We start from the raw sequence: 22694 nt of genomic DNA, 5'->3' as shown, positions 1-22694 counted from the left end.
AATGGAAAGGAGCCCCCTTTCAATTTGGGAATTCAAATTTAATATACAAGTGTTATTAACTAGATTTATCGAAAAAAATGTCCATTAAGAACTCAGTTAAAAAATATTGCGAAAAAATCTTTAAAATCGAGGTTCCGCTCTCGACTGTTTCCCCTTCAAAATTAAGTCAATCGTAACTAAATTTGAGAATCTGAATAACAATGAAATAATCAGTGTCGGACCGTTCAGTTTTTGTGGCTAATTGTTACCAATTTTGAATACCACACCTTTTTTACGCCATAATCAATAACACCGTTTTTGAAAATTTTCGATGGGCTCTAGCGTCTTTAAAAATAAGAATCTCAAAAAATCAAAACGGTCCGACACAGATAAAAATTATTATAATCTGTCTTGAAAAAAATCATTGCTGTATCTTGAAAAACCAGGGAGGAAATAGTCGAGAGCGTTTGTATGGAGAATAGATCACTCCTGTATCGTCTTAATACCAGAGTTCACCAGTAAGTACAATGTATTATATTTTCATTGTATTATATATTTTGTAGCACGTATCTACTGCGTTCATAATGGACTGTCTTTCATAGATTATCGATCTGCTGACAACAACTAGAAATGATTCGATTTTTTCAAGAGACTCACCCACAACAATTATGTATGGCTGGCATGACAATCCTATTTTTTGAAGTGTGGCTATGCGAAGTTCGATGGTCTGGCTAATTTCTACACTAGAGCGGATATGCTTTATGAAACCTTCCCTTACTTCCATTTTACTGGGCTTCCAATTTTGACTTGCACCGGAACCTCGCTTCTTCTTTTGGCGGACTGCCGCAGTGTTCAGCAAAAATGGAATGGTGAGAAATCCGGCTATATTCGTTGTTTCCTCATAGGGCGCTATAAAAATGGGACTAGTTAGTAAAATATTATTACAAACGATATAATATAAGGAAAGATCAATGCGGGTAAGTGAACAGTGGGGCAACTGAAACGAGCCACGAAGGTTAAACAAACTTTGCCACCGAGTGAAATACAAAATTTTACACTACACCGACACAAACAAAATATTAACTGTAAAACATCTAACTAAATCAAATCTATCAAGCTTGAGACATCCAGTTAAAATTTGTATGAAATTTCTTTGCACTCTTGTGGACAAAATGCAGTTTTGCTATATGTTTTTGAAGACTAAAGAGAGCCTTTGCCAGTCGGTGTGGTGAAACTAACTATTTTAACATAGACAACATCTGCTTTATCAATTTTATCATATACTTACAATTGGTAAGTGCAGTAAGTTCGACTTTTTGTATTTCAGCTGTTCCTGAAGATTTATTTTCATTGATGGAAAATTTATAAACAAATTGTCCTAGTAAATTTCATGTGCTTTTGAAGTCGTTAAGCCGCTGGAATGATAAAACAAACAATTAAAAACAAAAAGTAAAAAGAAACGAATGCAGTATTCAGTTATACATATAATAATTATTTTAAAGTTACATAGTAAAAAGTGACTTAGCTAGTTAATGTTATTATATTTACCAAAGAATATCCTTGTGGTTTTTTGAGAGCAGAATATTTTCAAAATAGTGATGCAGAGTCCAATGACTTTCCCACAATCTGAAAAATATTTAGAAACTTTACTTTTCATTTGCCTCTTTAATTAATATAATTATAATACAATTAATTACAGTCATAACCTATACACTCACAGTATAATGTATCATAATAATAAATAAATTAATTAATGTAATAGGACATTCTTACACAGATTGACTGGGTCCCACAGTAAGCTCAAGAAGGCTTGTGATGTGGGTACTCAGACAACGATATAATTAATAAACAAATAATTATATAAATAAAAAACATCCATGACTCAGGATTCTCAGGAACATACCTGTGCTCATCACACAAATAAATGTCCTTACCGGGATTCGAACCCAGAACTGCGGCTTAGTAGGGACGGTCACTTAGTCACTACTCGCTAGGCCAGCCCGGTATCTTGCCTAACAATGCAGTTATATTAAAAATATTATTGTGATAATATTTTTAATATAACTGCATTGTATTGAGTATGTTACTTCAAAAATGGTTGGAATAAAATCTCTCTCTGGTATGTTGGTCTGCCTATGCAGTATTCATTTATTGAATTGTAATTCTTATAATGTTTTTTACAATAAAATACAGAACCTCCTCCTTCTAGGTAAAGAAGTCTGTTAGAAACTGCTTACCCTGGAATTATAACTGGGCTCTGCTTTCTTCTCAGCAATTGCAGATGGCACATTTTCCTTTTCCGAGGACAAGTTTTCCTTTTCTGAAGTTTCTATAACTATTAGGTCTGTGCTTATGTTAAACTCAGAAAAATCCATCAGGGTCTGGAAATGAATGATACAATTAATATCACATACCATACTACAAAATTATGAACAGCGTGGAAAAATATTTGGCCCTAGAGGAACCGTATTACATCTTTTTTTAACTCAAAGTTAATATTTTTCAATATTGCTACAATATCTATAATTGGGGGCCATTATGCTAGCAGACAAGATTTAAAATTGAAACAACTCTTAAGGGCAAAAGGTAATTATTTCTCTGTTAATTAATCTATTACAAAGGACTCCACTGAGCCTTGCCTTATATTATGAAATTACTCTCTAATTTACTAAGTTTACAGAGCCGAGGGCTAGCTACACTTGAACATGAGACTAAGGTTTTAAATTATTTAAGGGAACAAACGTGGATCAGCGAACTCTTGAGTTAAAACTACGGGTAGAAACGGTGTACGGCGGATATTAAAATAAAAGGTATAGTAACACGGAGGGTGCCAGAACCATAATTATGCCGGTTCGATGATGTAGATAAGAGTGATTGGAAAGGTCTAACCTCAAACGTGCTACGTCAGCCGCCTCAGACCACCACGACTGCCACGTCAGCCGCCTCAGAGATGGTGTCGTGTGGATGACGGCAGCGTCAGCTTGCCGCCTGTAGGTTACCGGAACACAGCGGGGAATGCTGGCGACCGGCGCGAGGATTAGGCGACGCGGCGTGAACCCTGAAATGTGTATACCAGTCTTTAAGTAAAATTCCAAAGACGGCGTCCGTGAGACTTGGATCGCCCGTAGGACAGGGGAATTGCCCCGGAATTCGAATTCCGAACGTCAACGCGTTCTGTGAAACGACCTACTGCTAATTTGGAATTACACATAACCTAAGTGACAATTTGACAAGGTTTTTAAAGAATGTACAATTTACCGTTGGTGGACAAAAGGCGAGCGGAGAGCAGTTTTGCACTTATTTCAACACCCGGGCACGCTGGGCGTCGCCTATTACCATCGGAACATGGTTTTATTAGCGTCCGATTCCGGGGCTGGAAAATATGCAACGCTTTGTTAGAAACTATCCAACTATAAGAAAATACACAACAGAATCACTATCAAAACTCACTCAAACGGGCGATTGCGCCCGATTTTGACTCGGGCTAAAGATCCCCTCGCAATTCTCTCCCTGGCAAAAATAATTCCGGTCTCTCTCATTTTGACGGAACTATAGTTACCATACCAAGTCTAAATCGGCTCGCGCCGCGAACAGCACATGCCGGACGTTCAACGAAAATTGAGCCAACTTAAATGTGTATTTTATAGACAAGAAATTTAAATGTGTATTATTACGAGATTGCATCCATTATCGGCCGGGGCCGCAGCCCAGCAAGCTATTGGCCTCGTGTCATTAGCAACTTGACTAAATAATGAAAAAAATACATTGTACTTACTGGTGAATTTTCGTATTAAGTTCTCCAACTCCCATGTTTTTAAAGATTCGATCACTTACTCCATTGAACTTGTAAGTTGTTAGATCTGTGATGTGATAGATAACCGCAAAAAAACACAAGACGCGTTGACAAATCACTTCGGCGTCAGTGTTGCCAACTCCGATTTTGAAAAACGCTAGGCTAATGTATAGAAGATGTCTAAAATACGTTAACATTTTTTTTTAAATGAGTCTACCTCGAATTAAAGGCATAAAGGTACTTAAAATAAATGATTAAAAATAATTCATAAATGATTAAAAATAATTCAGTACCTATCTAAAATTGAAATGCCGTCAAATGATACCTAATGTGCAGTAAAATTCACCTTTGTTATTTGGTTACGAGTCTGTTGTTTTTTAGCAATATATTTGATGGAATTTTTATTTTAACTAATAGATAGTAATCAATAGTAAAGTAATCAATAGTAAATTACGATACAAGTGGGAAATTTGAAACGAGTTGTGATTAAAACACGAACGAAGAGAGTTTTTTAAATCGACAGGAGTAGTGAATTACCTATAATACTTATTCTATTCGTACATGTATCGTACAACGTTTTACAATACATACCATAATTATGTAATAGTACATTACGATACAAGTGCGAAAAGGTGGAAGTTCGAAACGAGTGGCAATAAATTAAAACACAACAGAAGGGAGTGTTCTAAATCAACACGAGTTACGAATTTCCTTTTCGCACGTGTATGGTACGACGTTTTTCAGTACAGATGGTCCTCCGAAGTTTCGACCTGACAAGAAATGAATCACTTTTCACACTAGTGCGTAAAAAACGCAACATCTGTACTGAAAACTATATTATAAGTCAATAAAAATATATATTAGCCCCAGTGTCAATATATTGTAAGTAATATATTATATGTTGCCCGTGTGGTGACGGGTTAAGAATTTCACAACCCCCTTTCTTCCCGTGGGTGTCGTAGAAGGCGACTGTGGGATACCTATGGGTTAAATTGTGGCGTAGGCGAGAGGCTGGCAACCTGTCACTGCAATGTCACAGTTTCGTTTTCTTTCAATCCCTTATTTGCCAAGAGTGGCACTGAAACGAGTAGATTCATGTGCTACCCCTTCATGGGATACAGGCGTGATTGTATGTATGTATATTATAAGTCATAATTTATTGATTATTTCTCCTCATTTCCTCGCAAATTAGGACAAATTAAATAAATATACTAAAGCAATATTAGCCTTGGAATGCTTGAATTTTCTGCCTTAACATGTACCTATATAATTATATGCTTAAAATCCTTGCACTTTAAGATGAAGCCTCACGCGCCACGCCGAGTCACGTGATCACGCGTATATATATATTAGCGTAACCGAAATTGCTCTAGTGTGGCTTCACCCTTTAGGGCTTCTAGATAGAACTTGCTACAGGCTCTGCGCTGCTTTATCCGGCACTGCGTCTGAGCTGAGCCAATTATAGCATTTTTTCTGGGAAGGGGTGGATCCGTTCCTGACTTGGATACTCATGAAGAATACAAAACTGAACCCATATCGAGTCCGGCTATGCTAACGCTGCAGCGTTTTTGATAACAGTGTGCAAGCGTTATTGCGATTATTAAATAACTTTAACGATTCTGACAACACTTTCATAGTGGGCTATCAAATATGAAAAGCATGGTTAGCTTAATAGGATCAGCATGGCAATCCGTAAATAACTCACCCTTCCATTTATTTTGAAAATTGTTATATTACATCGACGTCCGCCACACACGAAAATTCATAATAAAATTGAATACCATATGGCGATGACAAATATGGTTGCTTTCAAGTTGATGCCTTAGACCAAATATGTAAAAATATGTGCCCAATGCTAAATAAAAATTTTCGATGAAAGAGCCGTGAAAATATCCCAGATCTGGTATATTTTATTCCGAGTTGGCAACACTCGCACGCGCTGCGGGAGGGGCGCGGGCGGAAGGCGGATGTACAAACGCTTACCCCTACTATTCACTTGATTGATCAGATTACCAATTATTTAATTTGTTTATTATGATAATAGATTTAACAATTCATTCTTAGTAGAACTCAATTCATTTCGTAATTGATACAACAATTTGATCATAATGGGATTGAGAAATGTATCTTCGTTGTTTCAAAATTTTGTATGTCTAGAACTATTGACATACTTATCTGTCTTAAAGAATTAGTTGAGGATTGAAGCAACCTAGATTTAGTTTATGTCAAATACCAAGTCTTATTTGAATCAACAAAGACAAAATAATCAAATTAAGCATGAAAATGCTTAAAACCATTAACATACTTATTTGTTTTAATGAATTAGTTCAGGATTGAATGTACCTACACGTTTAGTTGTTTCAAATACCTAATCTTATTTGAACCAACAGACAAAATAATCAAATCAACTATGAAAATGTTTAAAACCATTAACATACTTATCTGTTTTAATGAATTCGATCAGGATTGAATCTACCTATGTTTAGTTGTTTCAAATACCTAATCTTATTTGAATCAACAAAGATAAAATAATCAAATTTACTATAAAAATGTTCAGAACTATTAACATACTTATCTGTTTTAATGAACTAGTTCAGGATTGAATCAACCTATGTTACATAGTTTTGCCTAACAAGTTAATAATTGATTCAAGGTGTTCATTGGTTAGGAATAACAAAACACCTAAGTTATTAGTTCAATCATACATTCCTTTATTGTTTTAGTAATCAGCTTTATTTGAATTGTATAAGATCGTAATTGTAGTGATTAACTTAACGTCAACTAAGAGAAAACTGCTCTTAGTTGGCCTTCATTTTTTAGAGTGTACGTAAGATGACTCATTGTAAAGTTTGGCAGCAGAAATCTTAAATTGATCTCATCATCATCAATTACAAATCTCACGAAAGTTGATATTGATTAGTAAACTGATTCACTGCATTTACTGAATTGTTATTGTACGTAGATCCAATTCCAAATTTAAAAATCAAAACAAATGCTGTTGGGTCTTCGGAGTGGTCGGATAAGCCGTTAAACGGATCTCAAGTATTTTTATTACGTCTTGTATGTACTTTTTAGTAAACCTCTTCGTATACATGCCAGCGAGGTATGTAACCGGCACGAGTGCGATACGATCGCTTGAACCATCTAACCTCGCTGTAACGGCGAAGCCGACAGTCACACCGTGTCGATAAAGCTTGAAAACATTTTTTTATTGAAGCCTGACCAGGAATATATAAATATTGTCAAAAGGGCGCTGTTAATCTCATATTTGTGGGGACAGTTTATACTATGAAAGAATTAGTTCTTTTGCCGGAAGATGTTATTCATCGGCGTGAATAATGAATAAAAAGTGACTGCGACGAATAACGGATGGGACGTTAAGGCTCGGCGAACTGTTAGTCCTTTTAACCTAATATTAATTAATAATATAACTAAAACTACATAGATATTCGCTTATTTTATTTTACTCATTGACTTATACAAAAGTATTCGTGCTGAAACCATTCAATACCTAAAATATCTCATTCGCAGTCGCTGTAATGTAGCTGAAGGCGTACTTGGACATTTTTAAATAAATTTTATCAGAATGGAGTAAAAATCTCGGTACCCGTTCATTTTTATTACACTTAGGTCTTCTAAAATAATGACGCAAGCTGAATAAGAGATCACGTACCTACCTACATATTCTCTTTAAATTCGCATCTTTGAGTTCTTCCGCGTTACGGTGTAACAGCCGGCCGCACGAAACGGTACCGATTCTCTAATACCGTCTAATTGTTTAGTCGATCGATCTCCGATGCGCTGATAACTCGGACAGCTACGTACTGATTTTTTTATCGACTGTCCCATTAGTTTAATTATCGAGCGCTTTGAAGATAAGCTACACTTCTGTATTCTAAAATAGCGTAACTCCCCTTATTCAGCTTATTCTTCTTGCTTTCTTTAAAGATTTAAAGACCTTTTGATTTGGATGCTGCCAACGAGCTTGGAATGAAGATTTTGCTTCAGATTATGGAGAGCTTAATACTTCTGGTTAAGTTATACTCGTATCGATACTTGATTTCTACATGTATCTTTGGTTTAGGTTCAGGTAGGTATAAGCCCTATTTCACAATGACGCAATGTCTTCACAGCGGGTTCCCTCCATTTGGCATATCGGTTAGGTTAGGTTAGAACTGCGACCTCAATAAATACAACATATTGTCAAGAATGTCGGTTAGGTTAGATTAGAACTGCAACATTAATATACTTAGCGATGATAAAAATTCTGGGTGGTAAATTTCGACTAAACAATGTTATGCACAAATAATTTATGCTTAAAAATTATGGGCGAATAACCTTTATGCAGGAAATAATATATTCGAACAAACAAACAAACCCTAGCCAAATTATGCGTTCTATGCTATGCCGTAACAGATTATGGGAAAGGTGAATTATGCCAATATAGATTATGCCAAAAAGAATTCTTGATTGAAAATTGTTTGTCTTCATTTCTACACAGATCGTCAAGTGATTAATACGGTCCTCCTGATGGAAAGGTCACCGTAACCTATGGATGCCTGCAACTCAAGGAGTGTCACATGCTTAGCTTAGCCGACTATCGTATAAACGAATATAGTAGGTACCCATGACGATGAGGTAGGTACCTCTTCTGCTTCTTCTTCCTACCCCTATCCCACGTTACAACTTGTCTTCCTCTTCCATTCTCCTCTATCCTTCGTCATCTCAGCACTCACTTCTTTCCTTCTCAAATACTCTTTCACGCGATCAGTTGCCCGATGGTATAGCACCATCGTCATAAAAATAGCTCAGTTACGAGAACCTTTTCAAGCACTAAGGCGATTGATTGCACATTGCCGTATTATTTTAATATTTCTGCAGGTTTACTCGCGAAGCTTTCCTTCTCCGAAAAGATTTTCCTCTAAATCAGAAAACTGATTACTATGATAAATGAAATACTTTGCATTAAATAGGTTCCATCGAAATATTCTAATTGCTGCCATACGTTTCGACACGGGACGCTAAAAGTCGATAAAATTTAACGCGCTCCATTTGTTGTGCCGATACGGCTGGGAGCTACAAAACTAATTAAAACAATTAACTGTTGCAGGCGGATTCAGATGTTGTTTAAAAAAAAAATCATTTTATAGTTACAGATTACTCAAATAACCCGGCAACCTTCAAATCAAGAGTGAACAGGTATCTTCTGAGCGAGCTCACTCCATCGTAGGCCACGTCTTTGCCTTTGGCTAGTCTGTGGCCAAGAGTAAGCCCATTTATATATTTTTTTTTTAATTCTAAGATATGATCCGTCTATGTACGATTCGCACTAAAACTTGCTCACGTTATTGAATCCCGGCTTCCCGAGCGAGCGTGTCAAATTGTCAAAACCAAAATTGGCGACTTGAGATTGCTTTTATAAATAACACAAGTCTAGATATATATGATGATATTTTTTAAGTAAAATGTAAGAATATGAATGTACTGTTACAGGTATCTGGGCATATACTAAGGTCGAAATGTTTGCTGTATTGGTTGGCGTCTAGGTACAGTCATTCAGTCAACCAATTGGAACCCTAGGCCACTATACAACCATGTCAAAATGACAAGCAGTAAGAGACTTCTTACAATCTGATTTCTAACGTCACTATGACACAGTTCTACAGTGGCCTAGGGTTCCAATTGGTTGACTGTACCTACCTAGTTCAAATGGAAGAGCAGTCGGCTAGCTATCCAGTAACGAGAAAGTGGGTTCAAAACACACAAAACCCACACAAAACTGTGAATTTTTCACTTTTTATTTATCTGCAAACTTAAATGTTATTTAATTACCTTTACTTTCGCTACCCGCTCCTTCGGTTTCAAGGAATCCTAGACTGAATTAACTTTAGATTTAATCTCGACTAGCCTTTAAGTCACTTCAACGAAGACGTATATATTGGGTTGGTAATAAAGTAATGAGCGATCGATTGAATTCCACATAAAATTTTTGAGAGAGTTCTAGAATTTTCTATGGTCGAAAGTATATAAAGGGCGAGTCGCACAGTTTCTCGTCAGTCATTCACTAGCTGTCGCCGAGCTTAATATAAGGAAGAAAATGGACGAATTAAAAGTGCATGTAAGGCATTGCTTACTATATGAATTTCAGTCTGGCCATTCAGCCGCCGAAGCAGTGCGTAATATATGTCAGCGTGTTGCTCCTGAAGTTGTGTCTGAGGCCACGGCGAAACGATGGTTCCAGCGGTTTCGTAGTGGCGACTTTTCATTATCAGATCAACCTAAGTCTGGTCGACCGGTGAAGATTGATGTAGCCAAATTAAAAACCTTAATTGAAGGAGATCCGAGGCTAACGAGTCGTACTCTTGCTACCGAGTTAGGCTGCTCTCATGTCACCATAGAAACACATTTACACGAGTTGGGAAAAAACTACAAATACAGTGTTTGGATACCGCACGAACTTGATAGAGATCAACTAAACCGCCGTGCCGATATCTGCATACAACTTCTGTCTTTTCGCCGCACATTCAACTGGTTGGACCATCTTATCACTGGAGATGAAAAATGGGTCTTATATATAAATCACACACGCAAACGTCAGTGGCTAGCTCCAAACGAAAAAGGAATAGAGGCACCAAAAACAGAGCCTCACCCGAAAAAAGTTATGCTGTCCGTTTGGTGGGATATTCATGGTATTATTCACTGGGAACTCCTACCAAGTGGAATGACTGTTACCGCATCAGTATACTGTAATCAGCTTGAAAATTTAAACCAAAAATCTGTCAGAATCGTCCACAGCATGCTAAAGTTTTTTTCTTACACGACAATGCTCGCCCACACATTGCAAAAGTGACTCGGCTAAAGCTATTGGAGCTAGGTTGGAAAGTGATTCCTCATCCACCGTACTCTCCAGACTTGGCACCTACGGATTACGCATTGTTCAGATCGCTGAGCAATGCCTTGAATGAAAAAAAGTTCGATGATCAAGCCCATCTACGACAGTACATAGCTGAGTTTTTTGAATCTAAACCTAAGAACTTCTTCGCCGATGCTATTCATTCTTTACCAGAACGATGGAGACAAGTAGTAGATAACGAAGGCCGTTATATTTTTGATAAATGATTAAAATAATAAATTAAATAAAAATTACAATATTGGTTATGATTCGCTCATTACTTTCTTACCAACCCAATATTTTACAAGTATTTCACTCTTACGCTTTTTTAGAACTGCGGGGTTCGTAGCTAAACAACTTTGAAAAAGGGTAAGAAGACAAAACGTCTTCGTTATTTTACAACGTTTTGTTAAGAGGATAGAGGAGGAACGATTCTCCACGACACACAAATAAATATATGTACTCCTCAGTTTCCTCCTTGGCTATTAAACTTATTATATAACATTGTGGAAAATAAGTTCACACAATTTGACATATTTTAAACATACGGCTATAAATAATATGAAAATCCGAAAAAAATTAAAAGTATGGCTATTTATGCATGAAAGGGGGGAGTGAATTGTAAGTGGTCGAAGAAAAGGGATGCAAATAGGCTAAGTAAAAAAATATATATACTAGTTAGGATTTAGTTAGGAAGTATACGCCATTTTATTTACCTACCTACTGGACAAACAATTTCAAAAATTGTACGTAAGGACATAGCTATGATTGAAATACATATTTTTTTACATTTTAATCAATTTTAAATATCAAGGGATGAAAATGGGCTACATTTGTATGAAAACAAGTTTCGGGGCAGTAGTCCCCTATCGCCTTAAGCACAGTTTGTAATTTATGTTTGTCTTGCCACATCCCTGCGCCCACGCACTGAACATTGTCTAATTAACGCGTTTCTCACCAACTACCAATATTTATGGTCGATGGTTTTGGTTCATTAAGAAAATTAACAGTTTTTTAGGACGAGATCGGAGGAGAATTGATTGGAGGCAAAACATGGCTAAATGAGTAAATTGATTGTTCAGTCACCTGCAATAATTATTAATTATGTTACACAGCAAAAGCCGCAAAAATATCTGACACAATCTTTTTGCAGAGCAGTAAGAGCGTGTCATATATTTATGCGGTTTTTGGAAAGTAAAATATTATTCACCAACATATTTTTTATTTATTAAATAATGTTTTACACAGCACGTATATACTTATTACCCAAGATACGTGTGTCTGCAAATGCAAAGAAATACATACGAATAGATTGTACAAATTTGTCAAAATCTGACCTTAAATTACTACTAATAAAATGACAGATGTTGCATAAAGTATCGTGACTATTTTCATCACGTTATTTAATATTGGTTGGCGTTTTTTTAATTATCTACACGTTGGCTAAGGCCTTGTACATTGTACATACTCGTATCTATTCATATTCATTATCAGTTTGTTCATTTAAGTACTATACGTGTACACACAGACCTAATTTTATTGAAAACATGGCAGATTCCGAAATATGAATATTATAACCATTATAAAATAAGATAAAAGATAAAATTTATTTCATAGAAAAATACCTAAAATTAAAACAATCACAATTCTCTTAAATAATGCTTAAAAACTATAAATATAGGTACAAACATGGTTTAGAAAGACATAAATAACAAAAAAGTCTTGTATGCAAAAATTTTAAGCAGGTCAACATAATATTATTTTACGCCAATACCTAAACTAAGTAACTTAATACTTGTATCTTAGGCATTTCGTGTTAGTAGGTCAGTATAATGTAGTTAGGTGCTTATTGAGCAAAACAATAAAGGTTATAAATTGTAAGTAAGTAGGTTTACATTAACTTAAATAAGTGATAATAAAACGTTTCTCCTTAGACATAGTATAAATAACAGGGTAGGGTTTTAGCAGGTGCCGTCATAATCTATGGTATTTAAATACCTTATAAGGGCACTTTTCTTTCCTGGGCACGAATCATCTCCAGTTTGGTGGTCAGCTGGTTTTTTGAATCGCATACATGTAGCGCATTTTGGTAGTTCTAGTATCTTGGGGCATTCTTTGTTGGTGTGTCCCGATAATCCGCAGTGGCTGCATGTGGATTCAGCTTCTCTGCAGTATTTAGCAGAATGACAATATTGCTGACATTTGTAGCATCTCGTTAACATAGTATAATCTCGTGCTGGGCAGGAAGTCCAATTGATAAAAACGCGCTGTTGCTGAATGAGTGTCTTATGTCGCCAGAGCACTCTAATATATAATTGCATGTGGCTTGGCCCTTCTTGCCAGATTTATGACTTAGTTTTATAGAGCTCATAAATGTGTCCTTAGAAATATTTGGCTGTTGATCTACAATATTTTGTTCATAAATGCAGTCGAAAACTTCGTTCTCTGTTATATTTGAAGGCACGCCCAAAAGATGATTTTAGGTCTTCTTTTGGTAGTTTCTTCTAATTTCAGTCCTGATTTTTGAAGCTGCTGGGATCCTCTTAGTTTTTCTAGGTCGTCCTTGCGATCGGTATTTATAATAACGCCTCCGTTTTTCGTTTTTCTCATTCCACGAACATGTAGCTTGAGAGCTTCTGGTTTTATCAGGTCCTGTACAAGTTTTTTGGTATCTTCACTTGATTTGTCCTTCTCCTTAGGGTAAATTACTATAGAGTTGGTCTTGGTGGGTACTATAGATGAGTTGTTACCTGTTCTCACTTTGTCGGCGAAGGATACAGTCGGTTCTATTTTGGGGGCAACTTGTAAGCTATTTTGGAGCTCTTTGATTTGTTCTACGATGTTATTTTGTTCAGATACAGCTTTTAGATAGGCACTGTTGACCAACACTTGCTGCTTAACCGCCTGGTACTGCACTGCAAGCTGGGACACCCCACTTGATATATTCCTGCTCAGTTTGTTAATCCTTATTTTCTGGTCCGAATTCAGTTTCCCTTCAGTCGAAATATTACATATTTCACTCAAACATTGTTCAATTGAGGATAACCAACTTTGGATTCCACTGGTGGACACCACATCAACCGGTGCGGGCTGCGATGACTGTGCTGGCGAAGGTTGTGCTGACTGTGCTGGAGAGGGCTGTGCTGAAGTGTGGTCCATATTCGCAGGTCCTTTTTCAGGAGGAGGAGTCCTTACAGTGCGCGAACTTCTGTTAAATGCGTCTCCCATATTTCCGTAAACTCGTCCCCATTAGGTTCACTTTTAGATAGCTAAAACGTGCCACACTCACAATTATGTATTGAAAAGTGCTGATTTAGACTTGACACAGTTTACTCAATTTTTGTTATTAATTAAATAAGTTCAGAATATTAAATGACACGACCGCCCACGACAGCGATCGCGAAGGTGTGGTTATTATAAAATGTAATTCTTGTCTGCTTAAGATTTCACCTTTGAACAAAAATAGATCGCATGAGTAACGTATGAAGTACAGTTTTGCGGTTTTGTGGTAGTATGTGAATACCTATTGCGTCATCTAGTTAGTGGTCTTCTAGTCGTGTGGTTTCAACCGATGTTAGGAGTCATAAACAATGAATCTTTGTTTATTTTATGATCTATTAAAATACCACATATGTTTCGAGCATGCTAGTTTAGTAATATTGATGTGTAGATATAAAATGGGTTGATTCTTCAAGTTCTTTTAGAGATTTTGTATGGAAAATTGTGTCCTAATTGCAATACATTTCTTTTTTTGCCATGTAGATCTGCAGCTGCAGCTGGAGAGCTGTAGCCTATTTGATACAAAAGGACAATTCATGTCATTTGTACCTACTATTTTACGTATGCTCTATAAAACAGGTTATTAAGTGGTAATTGAAAGAAAATTAGCAATTTGTAAAAAAAATCTGCGTTTTGAAATAGGTACATACCTACCTCGTAAATAGTAATTTGTATTCACCTCATCACAGTCAAGACGAGAACGCTGTAAAGGTTTCGAAACGTCGCAATATATTTATTACATGATAAAATCCACCCACATAAATAATTAGTTTTATTTCTGGCAAACTGTCAGGACTGAAACAAGGACTTAATTAGTTTATTACTGTTCTTCGGCCAAATTGTCAGTTGTTCTGTGAGTCACATTTGCGCAATCAACGCACAATCGGGCCGGCGGATCAATGAACCCGAGAGAGATAAAAATAAACTTTAAACATGCTTTTTATCAGTTTGTGGAAATAATTTAATTATTATTTCGCATTGTCATAATGGCTTACTTAATAATTAACAGATTTATTTTCTCTTGGTGATAAGTTATTCTTCCAAGAAATTTCAAAATTTTATAAAAAAGTAATGTAAATAGGTATGGTATATTAATCTGCAGTAATATTTTGTCTGGCAAATACTATTTATCAGTAGAAACGGCACAAAATTAAAATTTTCTATGGCAGAGGAACCACACAGCAAACAGATACTTTTGTAAAGTTTGCTTTAATATTCTACTAACAAAAAATGAGTTTAAAATTAAGAAATTAAAATGCATAATGCTTAAGTATTAAATAAGATTTTACCTCCTTTTAGCGATAATCCCTATCAACCACTTACAAGTAAAACTCAAAACATCCACCCATAACAACCTGCATTACCGCCAGATAACACAATGCCGACAATTAATCACTATGAGGGATCGTACTACAGAAATAGGTGCATCCATTTATTTCATCGAACGTGTGTGTACACGGATTCTGTCACTAGATACAGCGAAACGAAAGGTGAGTCATGTAGGTACTGGGATGGGAGGATCAGTCTGAAAATGAACACTGGGTTAAATTATAACCTAGCACATGTTGAGACTCGAATCCTTTTACTAGGCACGAAAGATGTACTTAAGTAAATTTGCATACCTTTTTATTTTTTGTTTTTCTATTGCTATACTATTTTTGTGTCATAGTAATAAATGTATTTTTATTTTTTAGGTAATCCTGTAATTGTAAGCGCTGCGGCACTCATCCAACTTCTATTCCAATTTAATTTATAATATAGGTATTATAATTATATGATAATCTGTCAGATGTGACAATATCGTCATTATACATGATTAATACATAACAGTAGACTGAAATGCGATATGAACCTATAAGTAACAGATAAAATACTTGGAATGTACGAGTATCTTCGTTTTAAGAATTAAGAACAACTTGAAATATGTTTTTTTTTTTCAAATTTTATTCTATTATCTTATATTGTATTTGTTTAAAACAAATTTAGTATGGGTTAGCACATTGTTACTGGCGAATTCTCAATGTAAATTGAAACTCCGGTGCCTATTAAGATCTATTCTTACGGGTAAATGTTTGCTGTAACACCACCCTAAGGCGGTTGAAAATTGAGGGAAGGTATGGATAAATATTCGCACACATCCAGCAGGCCTCCGTTGCGCAGTTATATTGTATTATTATATATTTTTGTATCTAACACACGTGGGGAGTGGCGATAGTATATTAAGGGAAATATGTCCGAAATTATAGTATCTCTTATTAAACTATTAGGATATAACGTATAGTCACTTTTAGCGGCTAACCATGAGTAGCGTTTCCACACTGAATCTCAGCATTATGGTATCGATACTTCCCTTGCACGGAATGCTCATGGAATGTGTGTTGTGTGGCCTAGGTGTAACGGTAAAACTCGTGTCTGTCCTAGCCTATACTCTGTTAATGATATACGTGTGGATGCAAGATCGTGTGGGAGGTGATCTGATATGTCTAAGCAGAAGTAATGGTACCAAAGATTCCTTTCCTTTCATTATCATTGTCTTCATGTTTATCGTTAAATGCTATAGTCCCTCACTAATATAATCTTTGTCTCGTTGTACTAGAGTACACGAATTACTTTATGAAACGTTCTCGGCTGCAAAGTTAAGTTGGTAAATTTGATTATTAATATTTCTATGTTATATCGATCCCGTTATCCTTTTGAGGAAAAGCTTTTGTTGTTGAGATCAATAAGATTTTAAACATGGTTACGTATTTGTGAATTGGTAAAAGTCGTTTACTTCAATAAATCTCAACAAAAGGAAATATTAAGTATATTTTTTGCGGTCGATTTCCATTATTGTAATATTGATGAAGTAAAAATACTTCCTGGAAATGGTATGATTGGTATGTTTATGTCTCTTCTTCTTTGTCGTATCCTCATGACTGAGGGACGTGACGAATGTGGATGCTCTTCACCAGTTGTCTCCACGCCACTCGATCCTGGGCCCGGTGCATGCTAGCCTGCAAAGTGGTCTTTGTCACAGACGTTATTCTGTCTGCCCAACGCGTGCCCATGCTTCCACTTCTTCGCTTCCTTGCCATGCGTCCCGTGATTGTGAGCTTCTCTAGACTATCTGGTGCGGTCCTGCTCAGATGGCCGAAGAAACCCAGCACACGTTGGGTGCAAATAGTGGAGAGTCGCGTTTTAATGCCGAGTTCCTCAAGAATAGAGACGTTTTGTACGGCGTTCAGTCCATGAGATCCGGAGCATTCTTCGCCAGCACCACATCTCGAACGCATCTATTCTGCGGCGGGTTGTTACTTTAATGGTCCAGGTTTCGGACGCGTATAAAAAGATCGAGAAAACTAGGGTCCGCATAAGTCTGATCTTTGTTTTGCGGTTGATGCTTCTATTCTCCCATATCTTCTCGAGTCGTTTTACCGCAGCTTTGCCCATCTGTGCTCTTCTGTTTATGTATAATTGTATAAATAATACATGTATAAGTACAATACATCCAGTCAATTCATTATAGCGCTATAATCATCATCATGTCAGCCCACTGCTGAGCATAGGCCTCTTTTCTAGTATGTCATTTGTCCTGATTCTAACTACACTATAATAATTACACATTGTTTTTGTTTGAGATTTCAATCAGGTCGAAACATAAAACCACCGATAAACATTGGACTTCTTTAACTTACTCTACGTACCTATATGCCTACTTTTCAAATAAACATACACATATAAACGGATGTGTTGCAAAACTGCATGGCGAATTATCAAATGCATTCTTTCATAATTTCTACACACGATTTCGTATATAAATAAGTACTTATCGTTTTGATGCGAATGAAAATAATAGTATTTGAAATTACGTACACTATTATAAACCTTCACATTTTTAATTTTGTAGCAATTACATGTAATACACAAGTTTCTAATGTACAGACACCGACGTAATATTAAAAAAAAAACACTGCTACCTGTACCACATACTAATAACCACTAGTTTTAGAAATCGATCCACATACCACGAAACCCCATATTCGCATGTAAGTACTCCGCTTTTAAAAGCGTATTTCACGAACTAAACACTCTAACTTGGAAAGTTCTAACTGGGCCCGTAGCCACTTAGTACGACCCAGTTGTAAAGTAAACTAAATATTTTCCTTCCATTCACATTTTAACGGCAATTAGAGTGAGACCAATGTACCGATTAATTTACAGAACGGTGCGGTGGACTGAAATGTCAAATGAGTGGTAAGGTGAGGCATCAAAAAAAATCGAGATCTAAAATTGCTTGCTCCTAGAAACTTTGTACGAGAATTTGCCTCAGCGGTAGCTATAATTTTTATGAAAAAAAAACCGCCGCCTTTGGGGTTCTGCTGAAAGCTACTTGCGAATGTTGGATTACGTATTTCGGTTCTCACCATCACCAACAGTTCCACTGCACCAAATGTCACTATTCTGGACGTAAGTGCATGCTGTTCTTATAAAATGCCAAAGTCACTATACACGTGCCGTTCAGATTTGAGGAGTTCGGGTCTGACCATCATCAGCACTTCCACTGCACCAAATGTCGCTGTTCTGGACGTAAGTGCATGCTGTTCTTATAAAAATACCAAAGTCACTTTAAGCGTGCCGTTCAGATTTGAGGAGTTCCGTTCTGACCATCATCAGGAGTTCCACTGCACCAAATGTCACTGTTCTGGACGTAAGGGCATGCTGTTCTTATAAAAATACCAAAGTCACTATAAGCGTGCCGTTCAGATTTGAGGAGTTCCGTTCTGACCGTTATCAGCACTTCCACTGCACCAAATGTTACTGTTCCGTACGTAAATTCATGCTGTTCCTTTAAAAATATAAAAATCACCATTTGTATGCCTTTCAGATTTGAGGAGTTCCCTCGATTTCTCCAGGATCCCATCATTAGAACTGGATTCTGAGAAAAATGGGACCAATCTGTAGGCATATACATTCAATCAAAAAAAAATTTTTAAAATCGGTCCAGTAACGACGGAGATATCGAGGACCAAACATTAAAAAAAAAAAAAACATACAGACGACTTGATAACCGTCCTTCTTGAGAGATATGAGGCGACGGTTAAAAATAACCTCTGTTGACTTATAGAAATAAGTCCTTTTGAAAAGACACTCCTCGATTGTTTTACCGTTAGTCGCTGGCAACCTAAGCTTACGTAGGTATTTTGATTTGATTACATTTTTCGCCATTTCTGTTCAATTCCACTTTACGTAGTTAAAATGTGAACAAAGTTCGTTTTTGATTTATTCATATTTGTAATTTTTAAGAAAAAAAACCGTCGCCTTTCGGGTTCTGGTGAAAGCTACTTGCGAATGTTGGATTATGTAGAAATGTGTAAGTATTTTTTAAAACTGCTTTAAATGCTTTAATTATTAGATGGCAACACAAATGAATATACGTATAACGTTAAGGTTTGAGGAGTTTCCTCAATTCCTCATGAATCCGATTATATTATAAGAAATCGAAGCTTGACAAACTTTGACTTGAAAACTCAATATGCTTAACAAACATAACTAAATAAATGTCACTGTTCTGAACTTAAATGCATGCTTTTCTTACAAAAATACCAAAGTCACTATGAGTGTGCCGTTCAGATTTGAGGAGTTCGGTTCTGACTATCATCAGCAGTTCCACTGCACCAAATGTCACTGTTCTGGACGTAAGTGCATGCTGTTCTTATAAAAATACCAAAGTCACTATAAGCGTGCCGTTCAGATTTGAGGAGTTCGGTTCTGACCATCATCAGCAGTTCCACTGTACCAAATGTCACTGTTCTAGACGTAAGCGCATGCTGTTCTTATAAAATGGCAAAGTCACTATAAGCGTGCCGTTCAGATTTGAGGAGTTTGGTTCTGGCCATCATCAGCAGTTCCACTGCACCAAATGTCACTGTTCTGGACGAAAATGCATGCTGTTCTTATAAAAATACCAAAGTCACTATAAGCGTGCCGTTCAGATTTGAGGAGTTCGGTTCTGACCATCATCAGAAGTTCCACTGCACCAAATGTCACTGTTCTGGACGAAAGTTCATGCTGTTCTTATAAAAATACCAAAGTCACTATAAGCGTGCCGTTCAGATTTGAGGAGTTTGGTTCTGGCCATCATCAGCAGTTCCACTGCACCAAATGTCACTGTTCTGGACGAAAGTGCATGCTGTTCTTATAAAAATACCAAAGTCACTATAAGCGTGCCGTTCAGATTTGAGGAGTTCGGTTCTGACCATCATCAGCAATTCCACTGCACCAAATGTCACTGTTCTGGACGAAAGTGCATGCTGTTCTTATAAAAATACCAAAGTCACTATAAGCGTGCCGTTCAGATTTGAAGAGTTCCGTTCTGGCCATCATCAGCAGTTCCACTGCACCAAATGTCACTGTTCCGTACCTAAATGCATGCTGTTCCTTTAAAAACACAAAAATCACCACATGTATGCCTTTCAGATTCGAGGAGTTCCCTCGATTTCTCCAGGATCCCATCATCAGAACTGGGTTCTGAGAAAAATGGGACCAATCTGGACATTCAATCAAAAAAAAAAATTCAAAATCGGTCCAGTAACGACGGAGATATCGAGGAACAAACATTGAAAAAAATAAAAAAATAAATAAAAAAAAAAACATACAGACGACTTGATAACCGTCCTTCTTGAGATATATGAGGCGACGGTTAAAAACCAGTTTTCCTGATTTAAGTCAACCTTCAATAAAAGAGCAAACCTACTCCCGTACCAGGCCAGCAATGTACATCCAAATCCTCTGGTGATTGTGTCTAAAGCAAAGACATATATAACTCCATATAGACAGATAAAGTCTAAAAAAAAAACGTACCTCAGTACCATACAGAAAAAGGTACGGTGGCCTAGATGGCATTATACCTTTCGGGTACGCTCAGCTAGAGTGCGCTAATATTAGTATTTGACATTTTGACACAATTAATAGTGGCACAACTCAAAATGAAATGCTACTGCACTTTATATTCTAACTCTTACCGGTAAGGTTAAAATTCGAATGGCATTTCATTTTGAGTTGTGCCACTATTCTTGATAAGCGACAACATAATTATCAAGCCAAGAGAGCCAAATTGTCAAAACTAAGGTTCAAAAGTTCTAAGCCTGTGTCAAGAGATGGCAGTCTATGCACTGTGATTACACATTTTACTTCGACAATATAACTCTCTATAATACTCGATCCTCTTTGGTCTATAGTAAGGGCAGTGGTGAACGCTTGCCATCAGATGATCTGTGTAATGGGTCCATTGCATCCTACCTCATAAAAAAAGTCCACAATTCTTCGTAAAATCCGAACTGAAACTATTTAGTGTGTATTTTAACAATTCTACAACTACATGTCCAATTTGGCTGTGGAATTTTATTTTATTATGAGACGTATTTTTTACAATTCGTGCTATTAAAAATCCAAAATACATGTTCATTCATTACGAGTACCTATATTATAGTTGTTATTGGTCCTGTTACTGTCCTCACATGGGCGGTGGCTGACGTGAGTTAATTTTAACAAGTTTAAATCGCAACAAAAATAAAACGCCCATTTACATTAAATCATGACATTATGTCAAGCAAAACATGTCATTTGCCATTTAAAATAACGTTTAACTCTATAACCACCCACTGTCCAATTATGGTCTAATTGCATAACAACATACGCCAGTCAAAAAGGTGACAGAGAAAGACTTTGACGATACAATTTTAATGTTTGTATTTCTGATTCTGAATTCCGCTCGTGCTATCGGACTACCCAAAGGTTGTCAAATGTAAGCACAATGGGTTAAGCTGTGCCAGTTATGGCCGTTAAATGAGATCCGTCATGAAAGTATGTACTACACATCCAGTTCGAATTTTAACTCGTTACATTTGTTCTCATAAGCATTGTAGTAATAAATTAATAAAAAGTGCTGTAACTGAGATAGGTAGGTACATTAAATCAGCTTATTTATTAAACACATACTCGTTTAGATTATTTTATTTTAGCCTGTTTAGTGTTCTACTGCTGGGCAAAGCCCTCGCCCCGCCCAAGCCCCACATGACCCTGTCATCGGCGTTTTAGGTAGAAATGCATCCAAGTCGTCCACGTAACTCCTAAGGGACTATCCACACACAGGCGACGCATGTCTTAAGACGCGGAACGGACGTCAGCGCCACGCAACCCGAAAGTAATTTAAAAAACGTCTCAGTACATTTTGTATAGGAAGGACGTAAGACGCGCCCCAGGCGACGCGTCGTTTAGGGCGCGTCGCTTGAGGCGCGTGCCGCGTCGCCTGGGGGCGCGTCGCCTGGGGGCGCGTCTTAATATTACATCCTTCCTATACATAACCACAAAATTAGAATTTTGAAAAAAACCCCGACCGAGACATAGTAGACAGATTTTCATGAAACATGGCTAAGAACACTCCCGACTTCAGACACAGCTACTCAGCTTTCAGACAAAAAAAACTAAATCTAAATCGGTTCAGCCGTTCGGGAGCTACGATGCCACAGACAGACACACACAGACAGACACGTCAAACTTATAACACCCCGTCATTTTTGCGTCGGTGTTAAAAATGAACTGAGGAGACAATTTTTAATTACATTCGGGCGGCGTGGCGCTGACGTCCGTTCCGCGTCTTAAGACATGCGTCGCCTGAGTGTGGGTTGCCGCTAAGGATCGCAAACGGGACTTAATCGCGTATACTGGGGACGCTATTGCTATGTCTTGTATGGGAACCCTGCATTTTAT

At 37.0% G+C, this 22694-nt stretch overlaps 1 long non-coding RNA gene across 1 annotated transcript; it reads right to left on the bottom strand.

Moving 5' to 3' along the window:
• Window positions 1–506: 506 nt before the first annotated feature.
• On the bottom strand, window positions 507–3898 carry LOC125228562. The gene is made up of 7 exons (XR_007177305.1): window positions 3755–3898; window positions 3238–3352; window positions 2869–3037; window positions 2217–2360; window positions 1528–1605; window positions 1268–1394; window positions 507–888 (listed from the first exon to the last, which is right to left on the bottom strand). It is a non-coding gene; the product is annotated as an uncharacterized LOC125228562 (long non-coding RNA).
• Between the last annotated feature and the right edge of the window lie 18796 nt (window positions 3899–22694).

The sequence above is a fragment of the Leguminivora glycinivorella genome, chromosome 8 (assembly GCF_023078275.1).
Source record: "Leguminivora glycinivorella isolate SPB_JAAS2020 chromosome 8, LegGlyc_1.1, whole genome shotgun sequence".
Lineage (NCBI taxonomy): Eukaryota > Metazoa > Arthropoda > Insecta > Lepidoptera > Tortricidae > Leguminivora > Leguminivora glycinivorella.
Note: the sequence above shows the minus strand (reverse complement) of the source record. Positions and strands in the feature narration are given on the sequence as shown.